We start from the raw sequence: 23,474 nt of genomic DNA, 5'->3' as shown, positions 1-23,474 counted from the left end.
ACAATGCCACTCACATACCCAATATCGCTACCAATGAGTGGAAGAACTTTGATCTGCTGCATTTCCAACCTTGGCCAATGCACCCCTCCTTAGACAACCTGCTACTCTGTCCAGTTGCCGAGGCTCACCAGGTTGATGCCAGACTTAGGAGGACACCCAATTGGCTTTAGCCCTGCTACACTCCTCAACTCCCCAACTCCCCACCAGCTTCAGCCTCCCCAAGCAGTAGAAGCTACAGAAGTAGCTGTCAATTGCCTCAATGACTCGACTTCCCCTGTGTATTTTTAAATGGATATCCCTATACAACTATATTTTTGTCCACTTCTAATAATAGTCTTTGAGTTCTTCTAATAAAATTTTGTGAATAATGACCTGTAGTTCATTCTTACTTATTTCTAGTCACTCACTGCTTTTCAACTACACAGAATTTTCACAGGCTACTCTTCCTCCTCTCTCTTGTCACCAACCTTTACAATTTCAGTCTTGGGAGTGGCATGAAGCCTAGATAGTCATGCATCCATCTTATGTCACCACTTTATAATTGAAACTATCCTTCAATGAGGTTTACAAATCACTAATGAAATGCCAACTATTATTTTTTGCGGTTTTGCTACAATACTCTTTCTGTACAAAGATTGGATCTTGTCATTGCTCTGGTCATAAAGCTTAAGTGGCTCCACATTTCCATCTGTAGTAGCTAGGTGTCACAGTGGATAGAGCACTGGTCCTAGAGTCAGGAAGACCTGAGTTCAAATCCAACCTCAGACACTTACTAACTGTGGGACCCTGGGCAAGTCACTTAACCTTTCTTGCATCAGTTTCCTTATCTGTAAATGAGATGGAAAAGAAAATGACAAACACTCCAGTATCTTTGCCAAGAAAACCCCAAATGAGATCATGAAGAGTCAGATACAACTGAACAACAGCAAAATTTCTATCTAAATAAAATATTGAGTCCTTAGCCTAGCATTTAATGCCTCTGCCTCCAACCTACATTTCCAGCTTTATCATATACCACTCCTTTCATATATTCTACATTACAGCCAAACTAAACTATTTGCTATTCCCCCATATTGCCTAGGGAATTTAAGAGAGAGAGAGACAGAGACAGAGACAGAGACAGAGAGACAAAGACACAGAGAGAGACAGAAGGGGGGGAACTGAGGTTCAGGAACAATATCTTCAAACTCTTCTCTTAGAAAATATACAAGCATATGTCTACTTCTGCCATGTGATTCTGGTAAACGTCTACCATTATTGCTGCAGGGGTAAACACAGAAGAACTTCTTTCCCTTTCCTTTGCTGCTCTCCAGAAGAAGGCATAAGAGACAAGATAAATAAAATAATGGAGAGTGAGACAGAGAGAGTACTATCAGCTTGCTTTTATAAGCCATGAGGAGGGACAGCTAAGACTCAGTCAGCCAATTGTTTACTCGTCACTTACCTTCAAACAATGGCCCTGTAATTTCATCAAGTTGACTGGGGGGCACTCCCATGATTGATCCTGTTGCATCTGTATTATAACTATGGAGGAAGAGGAGTGAAGAGATCTGCCTTATAAGGGGCTGCTCCTTGGTGTCAGCCCTTTGCCTCTACTGTTATCTAATTGGGAAACATTACACTGCTGTATCTGTCATTGGCTTCACTGCCTATAGCTGCAACTGGCTGAAACTCTGCCCCCAAAAAAAGATTTAATGCTATTCAGGGTGAGATTTACCAGACCTACCATTAAACAGCCACACAATCTCCCCAATCTCACATCCCACTGATTCCCAGAAAGGCACCTCAGGCAACTGTGAGATAGTTTCAATCATTCCTCCTACAGAAGGGAGCCTTTACTTTTCATTGAATTTGTGTTATTGAATTCTATTCATCTCATGCCCTGTCTTCTTCGTATGGTCTGTGTTTTTGCTCAGCCACTCTGAATTTAGGAATGAACAGTGGCCAGGACCTTGCATTTGCCCTCTAAATTCTTGCCAACCCCTCAGGAAACTATTACCCAATGCTGGAGCCAGCTCAGTAGAGCTGATTGTTAAATTTTCAGTTTGAGCATTTACACTTCAGAAATCACCAAATGCTATAAATCAGGTCATGACATTGTTTAGATGATTGTCTAGCCTTAAGAAAGTAATGAAGAAAATGTTAATAAGGCAAATTAAATTTCAAGGTATGTTGTACATGTGTGAGGCTGTGATTGGAGGGAGGGAAGGAAGGGAGGTTTGTTATATTTACCAGCATACCTTGGTCATTATTACCATCCAGAGCACCAAAACTTTACTCAATGTTTTATTATGTTCCAGACACTGTGCTAAGTGCTTGGGATACAAGGCAAGGCAAAAATATGTTTCCTACCCTCAAATAGCTCAAATTCTAAGAGGCAACATACAAATAACTGTGGCTACAAGTGATGTAAATAAGTAATGTTGGAAGGAGGGCACTAGCAGTGTGAGAAGATCAGGAAAGGCTGAGTCTTGAAGGAAGCCAGGGAAGCCAGAGGGCGGAGATGAAGAGAGACAGCATTGCACGCATAGGGGAGAGTCCTTGAAAAGGCTCAGAGTTGAGGTCGAGTGTGCAAGGAACAGCAAGAAGGCCTTTGTTGATGGATCATAGCATATGGGGAGAGGAATAAAGTAGAAGACTGGAAAGGAAGGAAGGGTCCAAATTGTGAAGGACTTTCAAAGCCAAAGAGAAGATTTTGTATTTTATCCTGAAGATAACTGGGATCTAGTGGAGCTTATTAAACATCACCCCCTTGGGTGACATGGTCAGACCTGCACTTTAAGAAGATCATTTTGGTCCTGAATCATAAATTTTCATAGGCCCTGAGAAAGCACTACAAACACTGAAAAAGGCATCACCTACCTTGCAACCACCCAGGGCTGTCATTCCTGTCACTGAAGCTAAGCATAGTTCCAGGTTTTCTTAAAAAGAATAAATTCCTTGAAAACAAGTATTTTGCAACATTTCAACTTCATACAACTAGTACCTATCACAGGGTCTTGCATTTGGTAGAATAGGGACTGGACTATGATTTCATTGTTGTTTAGTTCTTTCAATTGTGTCTGACTCTTTGTGACCCCATTTGGGGTTTTCTTGGCAAAGATACTGGAGTGATTTGCCATCTCCTTCTCCAGTAACTTCATTGGTATAGGGATAGGGTACTTCTTAGAGCACTAAGAAGTTAAATGACCTTGCTTGGGATCATATGGTCAGTATGTGTCAAAGGCCAGATTGGAACTCAGTTCTTTATTCCTCTTTATCCACTCTCTTCTTATATTCTTATTTACTAAATGCTAATTTGGATTTGTTGAAATGATAAGCTTGGTACAGGAAAGAAATTGAAATGAATGGCTGAAGTGAGGTTTGTTGAATATCAGTGGATTGCATTTATCCATATTATTCATGTCTACCATTTGCATGGATGTTTTTGAGCTGTCTCTAATGAGAATATTTTGTAGATTAGGCTGAAGTATTATTACCACTATCATGAATCCACAGTATCAGCAGGATAGCTTTATATTCCATGCCAGAAAATATTAGAAAAAGTGTATAAATTATACCATAAAATGCTTACTTAGCCCTATGAGTTGTTGTAGTATTTATCAGTTCTTTAATTACAACCCTATGTATGAGACTCAGAAAGCTTAAACCAATTTCCTGCCTCACCGTTATAAGAGATCAAGGAATCCAGCAAAGCATTGGCTTCATCCTCTGTGTGTGTGTGTGTGTGTGTGTGTGTGTGTGTGTGTGTGTGTGTGTGTGTGTGTGTGTTATAGATCAGGGTTGAAATTTTAGTCGTTTTTATACATAACAGCATTTTTGCAAGTAGATTTCTTATTGAAAGACTGGATTCAATACAAATGGCACTGTAGCGAAGCTTTGGCTGCTCTGTTCTATCAAGTGGAAAGCTTTAAAGGGAAAACTTGTGATTTGAATATCCATACAAACCATGTTTAATGCACCTTTAAATGAAATGAAGAGAGTCAATTGCAGAAACAAAAATGCTTAGTATATCATATATCCCTCCCTTGTGATCTTGTGCTAGGCAAAGCTCCCTGGATACATCAGGGAAACAAAACCCTATATTTCAGTGTCATTTCAGAAATAGAATTTTTAAAAGTGACATTGTACAGTGAAAAGAGTGCTCACTTTAAAGTCAGAGGGCCTGGGTTCAAATCTCAAGATTTGCTACATTTTCATCTTTGGTAAGTTACTTAACCTCTCTGGGACTCAGTTTCCATCTCTATAAAATGAGGGAGCCTGACTAAATTACCTCTGAGGTCCCTTCTATCTCTAGGTCTGTGATCAATTTAATTCAAAAGGCCCCCAAATGCCACATGTAATGAAATATAATGTTTTCTTCACTCAGTACTGGCCAAGCTTCCTGGCTGATTAGTCAATCATGGTGAGACAATCAATAACACATCTGTCCCTTCTTCACAATAACATGGGGAACATAGAAGGAAAACTGGATGATTACTCCTATGGAGTAAACAAAAATATCTGACTCAGTCCATTAGATCTGACGGTTGAATTGGGATGCAAAATCAGAGGCATTAAGATCACATGTTCATCATGTTAACTGGCCTCTGAACATCATATTTCCAGACCTTCATAAGATAAAACTTCAACTCTTGACCTGTTTCTAGGACTCACTTAAAGAGATTAATGAATCTGACTGGAATTCAAAATCCCCTCAGGGAAAATTCTGTTCAGATAATTAATGTTTCCATCAATGGTTGGGTTAAACATTAGAACCGTATCTTGTCTACAGGCACCGATAGTATAGCCCCCAAAGACCCAAAGAGTCCTTCCCACTAAATCATCCTCACAATTCACAGTAGGAGATTGTGATTTATGAAGTATAGAAGGTGTTTCGAGGAGCCCATATCTTTCCTTGCAACATTACCTGATTGATAGAGGCTCAAAAAACATTTGTAATCCAATGTTTTGTGTGTGTGTGTGTGTGTGTGTGTGTGTGTGTGTGTTTCATTGTGGAAGGCCAAGAGAGCATTTTTTACCTGCACCTTTGACTTCTCAAAGTCTCACTCCAAAGAGCTATTTAGGGCTGAAGATAGCTTCATAAATCCAATCTTTGTGTAATCACTGACAGGTTAACATCTTGTTGCTATGATGAATTTTCACCTTCCTCTCAGAATCAAACTGGCCAGGTCAGGATGGAATTGGTTGTCAGGGAGGTAGAAAAGTCATATCAGGAGGTAATGGACACATGGTTTGAGTAGTGCTGCTAGCGGTTTCAGTGTGGGTTTTTAATAACTATAATCAGATGTTTACAGAATGGCAACAAATATTGAAAAATGCGGTCAGGTCCTTCTTGGGTATGGTGTAGATTCTCTTTCCCTCCCCATATCCTCCCCTTCCCAGAGTTCCCCTAACATTTTATCCAAGTGAAATCTGATTGGCTGAGGGGCAGAAATAGTGGTCACTAGGGATGGGAATAGGCAAGGGAAGCATGCCCTGACCCAGGAAGTCAGGATGTCATTTATTCCATGCTAATTTTGGCTCTGAATGACATAACCTGCTAAAGGAAATTATTCTTTACTGGTTAAAAAAATATTATCCTTTCCCTTAGTAGTAATAATACAAGTTTTATTATACAAGTTTATATACAAGTTTAATCTAAGGACCACTAAACAGCTGACAAGCATCAATGTCAAAATCATGTAGATTAGGGGTTGGCACAGGTCCTGGGTCATTTTCCTACAGTTTTCTCATGAATTGGGCAGCTAGGTGGTACAGTGAATACAGCACCAGGCCTAGTACTCAAATCCAGGCTTAGATACTTACTAGATGTGTGACCTTGGGCAAATCACTTAACCCTGTTTTCCTCAGTTTCATCATCCATAAAATGAGCAGGAGAAAGAAAGGCAAACCACTCTACCGTCTTTACCAAGAAAATTCCAAATAGGGTCACAAAGAGTTTTCTCATGATGTTTTTACTTCTATGTGAAATTCACAAGGTATCCCAGTAGAGGAGATGAGCATAGCCGGTACATGTTACCACAACCCTGTGTTGAAATAGTGCATCATTGTGACATTTGAGGGTATGTCCATATGAATTTGGGAGCTTGGACTATCTCTACCTATGTAGTTAGGATCTGGTGCTCCTTTTAATATGTAGGTCCCCTAAAGCTACCTAGCATTGATACGATAGTTCACAAGCCCCCACCAATACATTTATTACTTTTACCAGACAACCAGAGGATATCTTAGTTCAAAGAAAAAGACATTTAATTAAATGCCATAGCAAAATAAATTCTAAGATTCAATTCACCCCCATACCACAAAGGTACCCCATTCCCACAGGTTCTCTCTCTCGCTCTCTCTCTCTCTCTCTCTCTCTCTCTCTCTCTCTCTCTCTCTCTCACACACACACACACACACACACACACACACACAGAGGAAACACATATAATCTGGGATTTTGCATGGAGACAGTATTAACAGAAGGAAAACTGAATCACAGAACGAAAGAATTTGAGAGTTGGAAAGACCTTAACAGCCATCTAATCCAATCCACATACAAAAGGAATGTCCATTATAACATACCAGACAAATGACTATCCTGCCTCTGCATAGATTTCCACAGAAGGAGAACCTAGTACCTCTCAAGGCATCCCATCCTACTTATTTAAATTAACTTTGGGACAACTTGAATTGTTGGGAAGTATTTTTTTTTCTCTGACATCAAATTAAAACTGGCCTCTCTCTACCTTACACTCATTGTTCCTGGTCCAAACAGAATGCATCAAATCTGTCTTCCATCAAATACTTGTAAAACAGCTGTCACATCCCCCTTTAATATCCTTTTCTCCAGAATAAACATTCCCAGTTCCTTCAACTGTTCTTCATATGTGATAGACTCAAGGCATGCACTATCCTTTATGGCTTTCTCTGGACACTCTTCAGTTTTTCAATGCCTTTTTTAAACCATGCTTTTGAGAATTGAACAAAAAACTACAGGTGAAATCTGGGAAGGTCAGAGTACAAAGGCACTATCATCTCCCTGCTCTTAGAAGCTATGACCTTCTTAATGTAGACCAAGGTCATATTAGTTTTTTTGACTGCCGCATCATACTGCTGACTGACATGCAGTTTAAAGTGCACTAAAACTGTCAGGCATTTTCAGAATTTTTGTCTAACCAAGCATCCCCCACATCTTATACATGTAAAGTTGATTATTTTGTACCTTTGTGCAAGACTTTACATTTATCTAATTAAATTTCATTTTCTTAGATTTGGTCCAATGCTTTTGTCTGTCAAGAATTTTCTGGATCCTGATTCTGTCATCCAGTGTGTTAGCTATACTTCCCAGCATTAAATCATCTGCATATATAATGAGCATGCCATACTATGTCTTTATCTAAGTAATTGACAAAAATGTTTAACAGGATAGGGCCAAGCCTGGAAGGCTCCACTGGAGATGGCCTGCCCCACTGACATTAAACCATTACAACAGTTTTCCTTCTGTATGTATCTGATTATTTTCTCATCTAATCTATATTTCTGCATTATCTCTAGAAGAAGTATAGGAAACACTTTATCAAAAGGTTTGCTAAAATGTAGGTAAACTATGTTCACAGCACTCTACTTCTCAGTAAGTTTAGAAATCCCATCAGAAAAAGAAATGAGGTCAGTCTGGAATGACTTGATCTTGATGGAGCAGTGCTGGCTTTTTGTAATAATCATTTTCCCCTCTGGTTGTGCAGCCACTATCCTTTCGATGATTCATGGCAGAATCCATTTTGAAAATCAGGACAATATTTATCCATCTCTAATCTTGTGATAGCTCTTTGATTTCCCCATGATCTTTCAAATATCACTGACAGTGGCTCAGAAATTACATCTATCAATTCTTTCAGGACCTAAGGCTATAATTCATCTGGATCAAGTTGACTTGAAATTCATCAAAGGTAGGTATATGCCTTCTGACTCTCTTCCTACTTATATTGAGTATCAGCTCTGTTAGTAATTTTTGCTCAATAATTTCCAGTGTAAATGTTATTCTTCTTTGCGAAGAAAAGAGAAATAAAATAAAAATTGAGCAGCTTTTCCTTTTCTCTTTTGTCATCCTCTCATCTACCCTGAGCAAAGGTCCTGTGTCTTCTTTTATGCTCCTTCTTCTCCCAAGATAGCTTTAAAATGTTATTTTTGATTGTTCTTATCTTCTTTCACCAGCTCCAGTTCATTCTGAACTTTAGAATTCTTGACACTATTTTTACAGGACTGCATCATGCTCTTATATTCATCTTCTGTTTCCTGGCCTTACATCCATCTTTACTATATGTCTTTTAAAAATCTAAGATTGCTCAAAGGGCAATTCAGCTATGCAATAGAACTACTAGGTCTGTATCCTAAAGAGATCATAAAAAAGGGGGAAAGACCTACATGTACAAAGTATTTATAGCAGCTCTTTATGTGGTGGCAAAGAATTGGAAATTGAGGGGATACCCATCAATCAGGGAATGGCTAAACAGGTTGTAGTATATGAATATAATGGAATACTATTGATCAATAAGAAATGATGAGCAGATGGATTTTAGAAAAACCTGGAAAAATTTACCCGAATTGATGCAAAGTGAAGTGAGCAGAGCCAGGGTAACACTATACACGGTAATAGCAACATTGTGTTATGATCGAGTATGAATGACTTAGCTCTTCTCAATGATCTAAGACATATCCAAAGGATTCATGATGGAAAATGCTATCCACATCCAGAAAAAGAACTGAAGGACTCTGAATATAGAATGAAGCATACTATTCTCACTTTCTTTATTTTTTGTGTTTTTTTTCTCTTGGTGTGTTCTTTTTTTTCACAGCATGATTAATGTGGAAATATGTTTTACATGATTGGATATAACCCATATCAAATTGCTTACTGTCTTAGGTAGGGGTAGAGGACACAAAGAGAAAATGTGGAACTCAATTATTTTTAAAAGATGAATGTTAAAATTATCTTTACATGTAATTGGAAAAAAATAAAACAGTATCTTAAAAAAGAAATTAAAAATCTAAGTTTATTGGTGAGTTCCCTTTGCATTCATATTGATCTCTTCAGAAAGAATCTCATGTTGTTTTTTTCTTCATTGGAACTATCTCTCTTTGTGTCTCAGAATTTCATTCTTGAATTTCTCATTTTCCTTTTTTCTGAATTCTTTGAAATCTCCTTTCCCAAAACTTAGAGTGCATATCACACAAAGCCCAGATTTCCTCTCTTCTATTCCAAATTCAAGGATGAAGTAGTCACTTTCCCCATTCTAGATCCCCATCAACCAGTTTCTCCCTGTTGGTATCAGATCCATAAATTTTCTCTTGTTCATTTCTTCACCTTTCAAAAGACAGAATTATCAGTAAGGTAAATCAAAAAGTTATTAATTGCTCTGCATTTGTTAGGGAGAAAACTCTAGCAGATGTCCAGATAATTAAAGTTCTCTACCGTTACTATACCATGACTCACTGCCAAGTTTATGATGAGTTAGTTTCCCAACCTCCTCATTTACTTCCTCTTTCTGTCCAGGTTTTTTGTAGTGTACTTCAATGACAAAACCATTTGTTTCTTTCTTCTTTTGCCTTCATTTTAATACTCAGTCTAAGCTATATTTCTCTCAGCTAGTTCCTGGCTTTCCAGGCATATTAAGAAGGCATGAATATACATACTTAATATACAGTGCTACCCCCACCACACACCTTTTTACTTATCTTGTTTCTTTTTAATGATGTCTAGACCCATAGTCATCATGAATTTCAAACCGCAAAATCTTAGTGATGCCAATGAGGTCATATTTGCCCCCTTTGTGTTGGGACTCATTTTGTTTATTGCCCAAAATGTGGGATTGGTGGACAGACACTTTAGGCTGTGGCTCCTTTCTATATTTGGTCTCCTATTAATTTCTGGGTGTTTCATCTGCTCTTCTTTCTTTGCTACTATTCTCTTTAGTATCTAACTTTGTGGATATAGATATTATTTTCTATCCCCTCCTCTTTTCAATTAAATTACCTTCTACTTTGCAAGACATCTTCCAAGACAAATGCATTCTTACCAACCTTTGCTGGTGTTCTCCAATTCCATCCAGGAATCTGTCAACTCAATATTGTGATCCATAGTACAGGAATCTAAATCTTAACATCAGATAACAACTTCTCAACCTGCTCTTCATGTCTCAAATTGATTAGTCATTTTGATAAATCTTGGGAGAGTCTCTGTTATAATATAGAAATATGTTCCAGGAAGAGAACAGGCCTCTCAATTGTTGTTATCACGTAAACAAATAGCTATCTCAGTATCACCGAGCAAAGATTTACCAAATATTACTCCTTTACTCTTTTTCCTTTGTCCCTAAATGGATGTTGTCTTCCCAGATAGATTCCATGAGCCTGCTATGTCATTCTTGGGGGGATAAGCAGCTTCTTTCTCCTAACAGCATTGAGGAAAAGAATCACATCTGGTTTTAATCTTTTATCATGTAGGTATCCTTTTCTTTCCCTAATTGCCCTCATGGCATCTAGTTGGTTCAGTGAATAAAGCACTAGGCCTGAATCCAGAAAGACTTGAGCTCAATCAAACCCAGCCTCAGACATTTGCTAGCTGTGTGATCCTGAACAAACCACTGCCTGCCTCAGTTTCCTCAACTTTAAAATGAGGATAATAATAGGCCCTACCTCACAGGAATTGTGAGGATCAAATGAGATAATGTTGGTAAAGCGCTTAGAACTTAATAAAAGCTTATTCCTCCTCCTTTCTTCTCTAGATAAAACTCTCCCATTCTCCATCATGCTGAGAACATTAAATTTCCCCTCTTTCACCTCAGATCATTTTTTTTCACCCCATTGAAAACTTACTTCCATTTTCTTTCAGGACCCTTCATTCTTTATAACTGCCTGGAGTGTGAAAGAGGCATTCTTCTAGTCCCTGCCCCTTCTATTCTAGGAGGAAGATCCACCTAAATCTGGGATGTAGATAACTATTACTCATCTGTGACAAAAATACAAATATTGTGTAAGTGCACAAGTTTCCTTATTCTTAGTGATAGTTAAGATTTTCTAACATGTGTGGCTGGGGAAAATTTGTAGGAAGGACAGCATATGTTTCAAAAGCTTAAGTGCCTCTCTTCTTCTGATGCTACTCCTTATTCCTCTACGGAGATTTCTATGTAGTCTGGTGATATCATCAGACTATAGGCTATTTGATTTACTGAACTACTCTCTACTGCTTTATTTTCCTCAGGAAATTTTCTAGAACTTATCTGTTAAGTCATAGAATGATTAAGCACTGTATTGAAGTTCCCTAAGCTGACAGTATCTAGACCAATCTGGGTAGCTCTAAAGCTTCCTAAATACCCTTAACTATCTAGTTTTCCTTCACTGGGCTTAGTTGTTAGCTCCAATCCTAATATTTGAAAACACTGGGTAGGTTCTCCACAATCTTCCAAACTACCTCTTTAACCTAAACTTAGTTCATCAAATTCCCCAGAATGGGGTAAAATTTAGAACCTCTCTTTGCAACCTTTTCCCTATTTTTGGCTGAGCTCATTCATTCATGAAAGGAAAAAAAAATTCAAGCCTCAACCAATTAAGAGTGGCAAACCCTGCCTCATTGGCACATAACAAATGCTTATTGATTGATTGATAATTCCAGTCACATGCTCAATTCCAACTGTTCACTAGTTAACAAAGACAACCCATAGTGTAATGGGAAGAGCCAGAAATCTTGGTTCTAATTCTTATTCTGCTGATTACAATTGATATGACCTTGGACAAACAACTTGGCCTCTCTAGACTTTAGTCTTCTCATCTATAAAATGAGGAGATTAGGCTAAAATTATCACTAAAGTCTTTTACTTATTTCTTAAATTCTAAATCTTAAACTTGCCCTTGTCCTTGATCTCCCCAACTCCAACCTCCAGCCTCAACCAGTTTTTCAAACTAAGTCATTGGCATGACCCAGAATACATACATACACACATATGTGTATATATAGAGAGAGATATTGTATATATGCATTTATATATGTACATATATAATACTGCTAGATCTTTATATATATTTAGATATCACATATAATACACATATATATATATATAATATCTGAAGAATAAAACAATTTGTTTATTGGAGGAAGTAGGATTAACCACTTTTAACTGGTTAAAGCCTGACATTATAAATATGTGTGTGCGTATGTGTCTGTGTGTGTATATATATATATATATATATACACACACACACACATATATGTATATATACATACATATACACATATATATGTATACATATATATACATATATATGTATATATATGTATGTATACACACACACACACACACACACACACATATATATATATATATATATATATATATATATAAATGAATGAACTCAGTCAAAGACAGAGAAAAGGGTTAAAAAGAGAAGCTCCAAACTTCAGGCCTTCACTGGCTTTACTCAGTCCCTTTCAGTCTTGCTCATGAGGTGATTTTCACGGATCCTGGGTACTGATCAAAGGTGTATTTCAGATTGAAAGGAATTTTCTCACGATAGTCTATCCAGTTCTGGTTCCTTTATAGTTTTGCGTTCAGGGATTTTTTTTAGGCCATCATCTATGACATTGTAGGAGTTAAAAGGAGTTTTCTAACATTAACTCAAATAAGAGTTTATTCTGAAAGTATGAGTGGCACAGCAGAGTTACAGCAGTTCAAAAGACAGACAAATGCCTGGAGACAAAAGACAGCTGTCTGGAGATCTGGAAACATAAAAGAGTTGAAATAGCTACTGAGTATGTGATCTAAAAAGAGCTGAAACCCCTAGTACCTACAGATGCAACCCAATAGAAAAAAAAATTAGTGGAGATAGAACTAGAAAGATGTCAATAGTCAATAGAAAGCAATGGACAGCAGCTCAGCAGAGAAAGCAAGTTTTCATGTGATGACCTCACCAAGGGACATCAGCAGCTACATGGGAGAACATCGACAGCTGAGAAGTGCCCCATCTAGGAAGCTGCCTTAGGAATGTGATTGGGCAATGCTGATCGTGAGAACAAAATCCAAAATCTGAAATAATTTTAGAAAGAAATGTATTTGGTCATTTGGCAAAGAAGAGAGCTGGTAGAAGGTGTGGCTCCATTTTGCATCTTCACATTCAGTTAATTTTGCAGTGAGGACTATTCTCCTGCAAGGTCCACTGAGATGTGTATCAGTAAGCATAAACATTCACATTTTGGGAACACAAGCATTAGGTGACCTAGTGACCTGAGTGAGAACTAAACATTCCCTGCGGACATCAGGCTTCCCCAGAGCATCTCCTTACTCTGACTGATAGAGTAAGCTTTTGGGTTAGATAATTTCTAGCCACATAAAGCTAGGTTCAAACAATATTAATAAAGGGTAAATAATAAATATTTTCCCCATTGTTAGCATAGCCACATGGGTTCCCTGTTCATGTAGGCATACCTCCCATTCATTTTACTTTAGATTTATTTAATTTATAAAAATTACTTTTGTGCTTTTTGCATTATGTGGATTTATCCTTTCTATGCAAGCAAAACTATAAAGAAAAAAAATCTGACTGACATTTCAGAATGAGTAGAAGAGAGAAAAGTGGAAAAGAGAAAAGCAGATGGCAAGAGGAATGGATATCCACAGAACATGGCAACTCCAGTGGCAACCTGGATAAGGCGTTGAATCAGCCTTTAAGGCATTTAGTTGCAGTTGGAGATTCTAGAGAAGAAACCAGTGCCCACTTCTTAGATTGTGACTGGATATTGGTAGGTAGGGTCCTGGCCTTGCTTTCTCACACCTGTTCTTCATGACTTCCAGGACATGGCGGAACAATCCTCCCAATCTGGAGAGAGATGCTAAGAACCTAATCAGCAAACTATTCTCATAATTTTTTTCTTATCATTTTCTATCAACCTTGTACACTCTCTCCATCCATGTCAGTGATTTAATTAACCTAAAAATTCCTTTCTCTACTGAGCTTTTTTTTCTTTTCAGTCTTTTATACCATAAACTGGGGGCTAGTTCAGTTATTTTTTTTAATATCAGACCCAAAGACAGTAATCCAGATGGGCCCTTACGCAGTTAAATCTATCCTTTTAACTGATTCTTCTGCTACTCCTCTATTAATCTAAACTCTTACCTGACTTTTGTTGTGAAAACTCCTTTTAACTCCTAGCACACCTGTTGTCACTAGCCTGAGAACCTGTATATCACCAAAGAAACTCCACTTAAAAATGCAAAGGAGTTGGAACTGGTTGGACATGGGGCAAAGAGATTTCTTAGGAGTCACTTGTTTTTGTTTCGGTTTTGTGTTTTTGTTTTTGTTTTTACCAGATATCTTACATTTTCTCCTTTGAGTTTTTCAGTCTTTTCATTTTGTTCTAATATTTCTTGATGTCTCATGGAGTCATTAATTTCTGTTTGATCTATTCTCGTTTTCAAGGACTCCAATTCTTGGGTGAAATCTACTACTTCTTTTTTTCTATGTTATTTAGTCTACTTACAATTATTTTCCCCAGGTATTTTCTTTCATTTGTTATCTCATCCTTCATTTCTTCTAGGAATTCATGTAGTCCTTATGGAAAATTCATTTTTTTCCCTTTGAATCTATTTTTACAGTTGTTATGGAATTGATGTCTCCTTATTTTGGAGGATCTCTAGATTTCATACAGGTTGATGTTTTCATCTTCAATGTATTTATCTCTCCAGGTTTAGTTTCTAAATTAAGGTTTTGTGCTAGGATCAGGCTATGTCCTCTAATAAGCTTCTGGGTGGGTTGACTGACCAGGCAGGGTCTTGCCCTTGATCCCTTGGGTTCTTGCACTGACTGCACTAATCCTGGGGTTAGGTCTCATTGGATCTTTGAAGTTTAGAGCTGAATCCTCAGGGCACTCTCTGGCATCTCAGGACAGTTGCCTGGAAGTTCAGAGTCCCTGGGCCTGGGCTGCCTTGGAATGATGGCTGTGGGTGCCTACTACCTCAGCACCCTAGCACTTCCAAGCCCTCCACCTTAAGGCTTTTGCAAGGAAAAAAGTGCTTTTGCTTTGCAGCCTGCAATCTATATGAACCCCTTGGTTGGACTAGGAGATGTAAAGCCTAGTTTTGTTTCCAGGTCCCTGTTTTCTATTGCCTAGATGATTTTTTTTTCAATTCTCGTGTAGAAGTCATTGACTTGTCTCACTAGATTTCAGTGTATAGAGTATTTCAGAGATCGTTGGAGTAGATATGCAGGAGGTAGGTGGTCTACCTTGAGTCTCAAAATTCAGACAGCTGATCCTAAATCAAGGGTGAGGAACCTATGGCCTCCAGGCCATCTTTTTAGTTTGTTCTGTGAAGTTTGGATTCTGTCGAAGGGCCACACTTGAAAACCTAGAGGGCCACACGTGGCCTGGAGGCCGCAGATCCCCCACCCCTATCCTAGATGATAACTTGCAGGAAATATTGGAGAAGGAATTCTTGTCCAGAAATGAGCTAGCTTAGATGACCTCTTCAAACTATGAGACTCTTTACTCAAAAGGAGTAACCTTCATAAAAGTTCCTCTTTCCTCTGGTAAAACAGGGATTCCTATTCCTCCTTAAGGATGTGGAGTCAAAATTCTTTTCCCAAGCACCCTTCCAACTACAGGCAGCAGCCCAGGAAAAGAAAAGAGCAAGAGAAGATTCTCCCAGGATCTCACAAAACTGAACTTCTCAAACCAAGCCTTCCCCAGTGGAGTCAATCTAGTTCAATCGAGTCCAGAAGGGGAGATTTCTTTCAACCTTTATCTTGTCTCCGGTTTCTTGTAAATCACCTTAAGGACATGCTGAAAGGGGTTGGGTATAGATGACTGTGATAGAGATATATGCAAAAGCAATTTTTTGGAGTGTGTGAGATTTATTTTTTCTGAAATGATTTGGCAATAGACTTTGAGGTTGTAGTATTGGGCTCAGAATGTCCAGTACTTTCTTTTCAAACAGAGAAAAAAGATGAGACATGCCACCACTCCAGTTTCCAAAGTTTTGACAATTCCCTGTTCCTTATTGTTACTCTGGAGTATGCAAACATCAAGTCACTTTTCGGCAGTTGTCTAATATGCCACTATTATCTCAGTGAACATTTCTTCCATCTCAAATACTCCAGTTCCAGAGATCAAAACCATTTTCACATTAGCCCTCACCCACATATGACAAAACTGGAATTTTTCAGCATACACAGCTTTTGGCTCACCCTCAATAAACCACCTTGAGGATTTTTTTGTTTTAGAGACAGAATTAATTCTATCAGGGTACTAGGACCATTTAGTAGGCTACTGCTTCAGTGCACTAAATGGGGCCCCAGTGGCATGAACACTTAATGAATTGTCCAGAAGCACCTGGTGGTAGTTTAAATTGAGCACTAGAAAGACGTGGCCTAGTATTTCTGTGTCTGATACAAAGAGTTTATAACCTGATTAAGTTTAAAATCCCTACATTTAAAATAGATTCTCACCCAAGGTCATCCAATCTGTTCTGTTGTATGATGGTTTCTCGTTTCTCTATGTGCTTCAATTAATTCCAGAATTCAGTATTAAATTCAGTATAGATTCAGTATTAAATAATATATCCATAGGCATTTACTTAGACTTTGTCACAGAAAAAAAAGAAGGATTTTTAAACTTAAGTTACTCTGAAAAGACTTAATACAAGTTCCAGAACAGAAATTTAAAACCATTTAAGAAAAAAAAATGATACATTGAAAAGATTAGAAGCATCATTCTTCACAGAAGATCTAGCTTTTCCTGTAACCACTCTCTGGCTCATCTTCCTGTCTATCCTTTGTTTGGTTTGAATCTTATTTTATTATTTATATGTTTGTATTGTAGCAAAGGAGCAAATAAATGATGAGTTCTCCTAAGCCTCCTCCACCGGAGAGCCCTCACATGGTGAAAGTCTATTTAGAGCCTGCATCTTGTCCTTTGCTTTAGCAGGAAATGAATTTACTACAGTGGGTCTTAGAACTAGCACTGATAGAATAGAAGGTAATTAAAATCTAATGGCAGGATCTAACCATTTGAATTACCATTTAAATTGGCCAAATAGTCTAGAAGTCAGACTACTTGACAACCTCAAAATGGGACTATAAGAGATTCATTGTGTGAATGTGAAATATTTTGCCTACTGTGAATTGAAACTAACTTTGTGTAAATGAGAAGAAATAATGTCCCAATTTTTTATAACTTTTCATTAGTATAAAAAGTTAGTGGTGATGATTTGCAACATAAAATGCATGCATAACAAAGAACCCCAGATATCAAAGTAAACACTTTTACTATCAAACAAAAAATAAGGCATCTCTTGTTTATGACATCTTCCTATAATTTTGATGGGAATATTTTATTGTAACTGATTTAACAATGGGATTTCTTAAATGTTAAATTAAGTAGTTTATAGCATAATATAACCAAAAAAAAGTAATTCTAGTTCATCTTTACTCTGCCCTAGCCAGACCATGTCTGCAGTACTCTGTTCAATTCTGCATGCCACATTTTAGGAGAGATACAGCTGAGCCAGAGTATGCACTGAGTAGGACAACAAGAATGACAAGAAGAGTGGAAACCATGATATATGAAGGATGATCAAGAGAACTAGGTAAATTTAATCCAGAGGAGTCAAGACAAGAGGGACATGATACACACACACACACACACACACACACACACACACACACGAGTTAGACTTCTTTTGCTTTGCCTCAGAGGACAGAAGTAGGAACAATAGGTAAAAATTGCACAAATTCAGGCTTTGGCTTGATATAAGGAAATGCTTCGTAATACTCCATATGACCCTAAGTGAAATAACTTATTCTGTGAGTCAGTGAGTTCCCGATCTCTGGAAGTCTTTCAGATGGAAAACAGAGAAATATTTATTGGAGATGTTGTAGAGAGGATGGTTCAGACAATATGACCTTGGACAAGTCACTGAACTCATGTTTACTTATGACAGAGAACTATTTTGAAGATGAGGGGGTTGAGTTTGTTTGTTCTTGACTTCTAGGGGAGCTTTTATGTGACTATAATGGTTTGTGGAAATCACAGTGCATGACAGGCTTCTAATTAAAGCATCTTCACATGTAAGCCCTGGTGAGATGAGTCCACAACCGAAGAGAATGCTCCTCTGGAAGAAGGGCTAGTAAGGTCACATTTTGATGTCTCCATCTGGAGATCAAGAAACAGGATGACTAGTACCACCTGCTGGGCGTTATAGTGAACTGCAGCAGTCTCCACATACGGAAAATTTATGAGAAGCAATGTCTTTTGATAGCCCTATCCAGGAGCAAGTGATTATAAGTCAATCATGATACTACAAATATCTCTAAGGAAGATTATCAATGTTTTCCTTAGCCTCTATTTTTACAACACTTACTATGACCATGAGCTTTGTGAACTGTGTTCTTCCAAGGAGACACATACTAAGTTATGTCAAGGTTTCAATAATTTTCTGAATTTGGGAAATTAGCCAAAAATGTGAGATATCCCCCATACTATATTCAGGCCACTCTCTCTCAACTGAGAGCCTCTCACATAAGAGGTATAATCAAATTGCTTCTTAGAGGAATCATAGGATTTAAGTTCCAGAAGTATCATGAAAAATTATCATTTAAACCTTTCATCTTACAAATAAGGAAACTTAGCATCCAAAAGGTTAAGTGGCTTGCCCAACAAATGGTCAAACCACTAGTTAATGGTTAAAATGAGACTAAAACCTGGTAGTCTTGACTCAAGCCAAGCTTTCTTTCTGCTAAACATTTAACTTTACATTTCACAATTTAGCGTGGTCAGAACTATTTTTAGCATATCATTACTTGAATATAAAGGAACAATTTTATATTAAGTTGATTTGGTGGTTTCTGTCATGACAGGCTATGTTGGTGATGGGACAAGCCAAACTAGAGATAATTATGACTGAGAGACATGCAAGAGCAGAGAAGCTATCACAGGAGATCTAAGCAAAAGGAAATAGATGGAGGTCCACACATATGGACAAACAAAACTCCAAGAAATTTGGCAAGTATAAGTGATTCAGATATTGTAAGTGGACTTCAGAGGCTAGTAGGCATGCTCTGGAACAATCTATGGACAAGTCAGAACCTTAGTCCTTAAGGAAATGGGGTTCTCACATAGGTAATCTTCAAGGTAGGAACACAGATATGTGGAAATAAAAGAGGTATCCAGTCACTTGAGACTCCTTATATGCCCTGTATATAAAGATAAGGGCAGCTAAATGACTCAGTGGATAGAGTGCCAGGCCTGGAGTCAGGAGGACCTGAATTCAAATCCAGCCTCAGACACTTGCTAGCTGTGTGACCATGGGCAAGTCACTTAACCTCTGTTTGCCTCAGTTTCCTCAGTTGCAAAATGGGGACCCTGGAGAAGGGAATGGCAAATCACTCCTGTATCTTTGCTGAGAAAACCCCATAAATGGGGTCACGAAGAGTCAGACATGACTAAACTTAACAGCAGCAACATCTAAAAGTGGGATTGACCATTGAGCCTGGATAAAGTTAAACATCTAGGTGAACATTTAAGTGGCCAAGCTTCAAAAGTTAAAGAGGTCATAGGGTCAAAGATAAAAGTGGAACGTTACAAATTCCTAACAAATATGCATGTACATCCTACATGTAGAATCCACAACATCCTTTTATGATAAAAATTATGGGTAATGACCTTCCCTCTAGAAACCTAGTCAAAAGCTACCTTGCAAAGGAGGTTGCCAGGGCATTTCAAAAGTAGTTTGTTCTATATGTTTTTTTCATAATAAAGTAGGAGATGAGGACAAATGAGAAAAATGTTAGATGTGGAATCAGAGGATCTAGGTTCAAATCCAAGGTTTTTCAGTGTGTCCTTGGGCAATGACACTTTAGGGATGATCTCTCTGGACCTCAATATACTCATCTGTAAAATAAGCATATTTAGACTAATTTACCTCTAAGGTCTCTTCTGGCTCAAACTCTAGTAGTCTATTTAACCCAAGTTGTTCATTTAAAAAATATATATATTTATTATATGCCTATTGCATTCTAGGCATTGTGCTAGGAGTAGAAAGAAAGAAAGAAAGAAAAAGAGAGAGAGAGAGAGAGAGAGAGAGAGAGAGAGAGAGAGAGAGAGAGAGAGAGAGAGAAGGAAGGAAGGAAGGAAGGAAGGAAGGAAGGAAGGAAGGAAGGAAGGAAGGAAGGAAGGAAAAAAGCAAGAAAGAAGGAAAGGAAAGGAAAAAGTCCCTATCCTCAAGAGCATACATTCTGTTGAAAGTAAATAATATGTACACATATAAGTAAATACAAAATATTTGTTCAGTCATATCCAACTCTTTGTGACTCTTTCTGGAGTTTTCTCAACAAAGATACTGGAGTGGTTTTCCATTTGCTTCTCTGGCTCATTTTATAGATAAGGAAACTGAGGCAAATAGGGTTAAGTGACTTGTCCAGAGTCACACAGCTAGTAAGTGTCTGAGGCTGTGTTTGAACTCAGATCTCGACTCCAGGCCCTGCATTTTATCCACTGTGCCACCTAGCTGCCCCCAAATACAAAATTTATACAAAGTAAATATAAAGTAACTTCCCAGGGGAATGCACTTGCAAATGGAGCTAAGAAAGGGGAAATAAAGATAAGACTTCTTATAGAGGAGGCAGTTGAGATAAACCTTGAAAGAAGCCAGGGATTCAAGAAGAAAGGTATGAGACTGGAGTTCATCTCAAACATAGGGACAGACTCCAAAGGCATGGACACAGGAGATAGAATGCTATGTACAAGGAACAGCAAATATTCCAGTTTTGTAGGAACATGGAAACCATGAAGTTTAGTTATGTACAATAAGCTTGGAAAGGTGGGCTGGATACAGGCTGTGAAGGACACAACACTGGCCTCCTTGCAGTTCTTCACACAAGATACTCCATTTCCTGATTGCGACGTTTCACTATCTGTCCCTCATGCCTGTAACTCTTTTCCTCCTCAACTCTAACTTCCTGGCTTACTTCAAGTCTCATCTTCTTCAAGAAGCTTTTCTGTCTTCCTTACTTTTAATGCCTTCCCTCTAAGATGATTTCCAATTTATCCCATACATCTTGTTTGTATGTAGTTGTTTATATATTATCTCCCCTGCTAGAAAATGAAGTCCTTGAGAGCAGAGATTTTGTTTTTTGTTTTTGTTTTTACTTTTTGTTTGGTTTAGTTTTTTTGCCTTTCTTTGCATTCCCAGCACTTAGCACAGTGCCTGGCACGTAGTAGGTGCTTAATTAATGCTTGTAGACTTGATTAGATTAGGGACAGATTACTTATTATAGACAGGAAGCAGGGAGGGACAGGAATTATGGGAAACTTGGTTTGGCAGAAAATCATAAGTTGGGAGTTAGAGTCTGAAACAAGTTAACCTTGAGAATGATGAAAGGTAATAACTATCTAACTAGAATTTGAGGGCAGGGATGAAGATGGTGTAGAATACACTGTAATAGGAACTATTAACTCACAGACATAAAAATTATTAGACCTGTAAGAATCCTTGGGGATCTAATTTAGTGATGATAGACTTAACCTATTTGTAGAATAAGTTCCTTTTATTTAGTTTTGTTCTGCAGAACTGTGCATTTCCATGAATGGGCAAAATCAGAAATTCAATTAGGGCAAACCAAACAATCTGGACCCTTTTCACTTTCTATCAGAGTGTGTCACAATATGATTCCAAAGAATGAACCACTTAATACTCCAGACAAGCATTGGAAAGGGACTGTTAGTATTAATCAGACTATATATAAAATCACCTGCAAATTGTGAAGTCTATGTGCCAAACTCCTTCCCCCTCCTTACCATTTCTTATTCAACTCAAAAATATATACAAAGCACTTTAATAGAGATGGAGAAGAGAGGGATGGAAGGCCCCAGGAAAGGGCACACAGGATAGTGGAGGAGAAGGAAGATGAGTAGAGGGATGGTGAGTCAAAGGACCAACCAGAGCATGGAGTTTGTTCCTTATGGATGTTGCCACCCTAAGTCAAAGCTCCTGTTACCCTGCCCTAGTGATATATGAATCTAGTTATCCACTCTGTCATTACAATAAAGTTATTTTTCTTAGATTTTTACTGATTTAGGAGAACATTTACACAGTAATAACAATATTGTACAATGATCAGCTGAATAATTTAGCTATTCTCAGCAATACAATGATCCAAGACAACTCTGAAGGAATTAAGATGAAAAATGCTATCCATCCCCAGAGAAAGAACTGATGGAGTCTGAATGCAGATTGAAGCATACTTGGTCTTTGGTTTCTTGATTTTTATTAGTTTTTTTTTTTGTCTGAGTTTTCTTTCACAACATGACTAACTTAGAAATATGGTTTGCATGATAGCACATGTATAACATATGTCAAATCACTTGCCTTTTCAATGGTGGGAAGAGAGGGAGGGAGAGAATTTGGAACTCAAAATTTTTTTAAAAGAAGGTTAAAGATTGTTTTGCATATAATGGGGAAAAATAAAATATTAAATGATTTATTTAAAAATGTTAAATTTGTACTGGTTTATGTATTATTTATATAGCCTAAAGCTAGGGCCTTTCACCCATCTAGCTAGTATCAATGTAACCCTCTCTCCCAAATGAGTACTGTTTGATATGAAATGTGTATACCTGAAGACTTGGAGAAGCCCTGCCCCTGTCCCTAACATATGCATGCACGCACACACACACACACACACACTTTATTAAATGCCTACCTTATGGAGATTGGGAACTAAAGCTTGCAGAGATTATTTACAGTTTTAGGCAACTTGAAAGAACCCCACCCAGTTGCTTAAGAGAAGAACCTAGGATTATAAATTAGAAGATCCCTCCTCATAATAAAGAAGACTTGAAATGATTTTCTTGACCAGAATGACAGAGGTAGTAAATAGCAGAGACATAATTAGACCTCATACTCATTCCTACACTAGAAAATATATAAATATATAAAATAAGAGCTAATCTTAGATCCAGGAAGACCTGGGTTTAAGTCCTGCCCTGACAAATTAATTACTTGCCCTTAGATTTAACTTCTTAGTATTATAGGAAACTCTAAGACTATAAGTTGCAGAAAAGGTATTGACCTGTATTGTAAAGGGAGTTTCCTCACATGGAAGTTTCTTATACCAATAATATCATAGTTTCAGTCCCTAACCTGACACGTTTATAATGACGTATATATGAATATGTGTGTACCTGTACATATGGACCTGTCCATATGCCTGTACATGTGTTCTTATTTTATTATATATTCCTACCACCAACCTGGTGGCAGTAATTATGTATTTCATAGGAAAGAACAATCCTAGAAAGGAAGAAATACAAGAGTCATACCTATAATCTGTTCTTTTATACAATGCCTCCTAGAAACCATACTGTTAAGTAGATTGGCATAAAGCACATTGCCTTTTCACAGGAATAGTGTTGTAAATGAAGTGTTACATTCCTGACTAAGGAC

Source organism: Phascolarctos cinereus, unplaced genomic scaffold (assembly GCF_003287225.1).
Source record: "Phascolarctos cinereus isolate Bilbo 61053 unplaced genomic scaffold, phaCin_HiC Scaffold_726;HRSCAF=1367, whole genome shotgun sequence".
NCBI classification, from domain to species: Eukaryota; Metazoa; Chordata; class Mammalia; order Diprotodontia; family Phascolarctidae; genus Phascolarctos; species Phascolarctos cinereus.
This window is presented reverse-complemented; position numbering follows the sequence as displayed.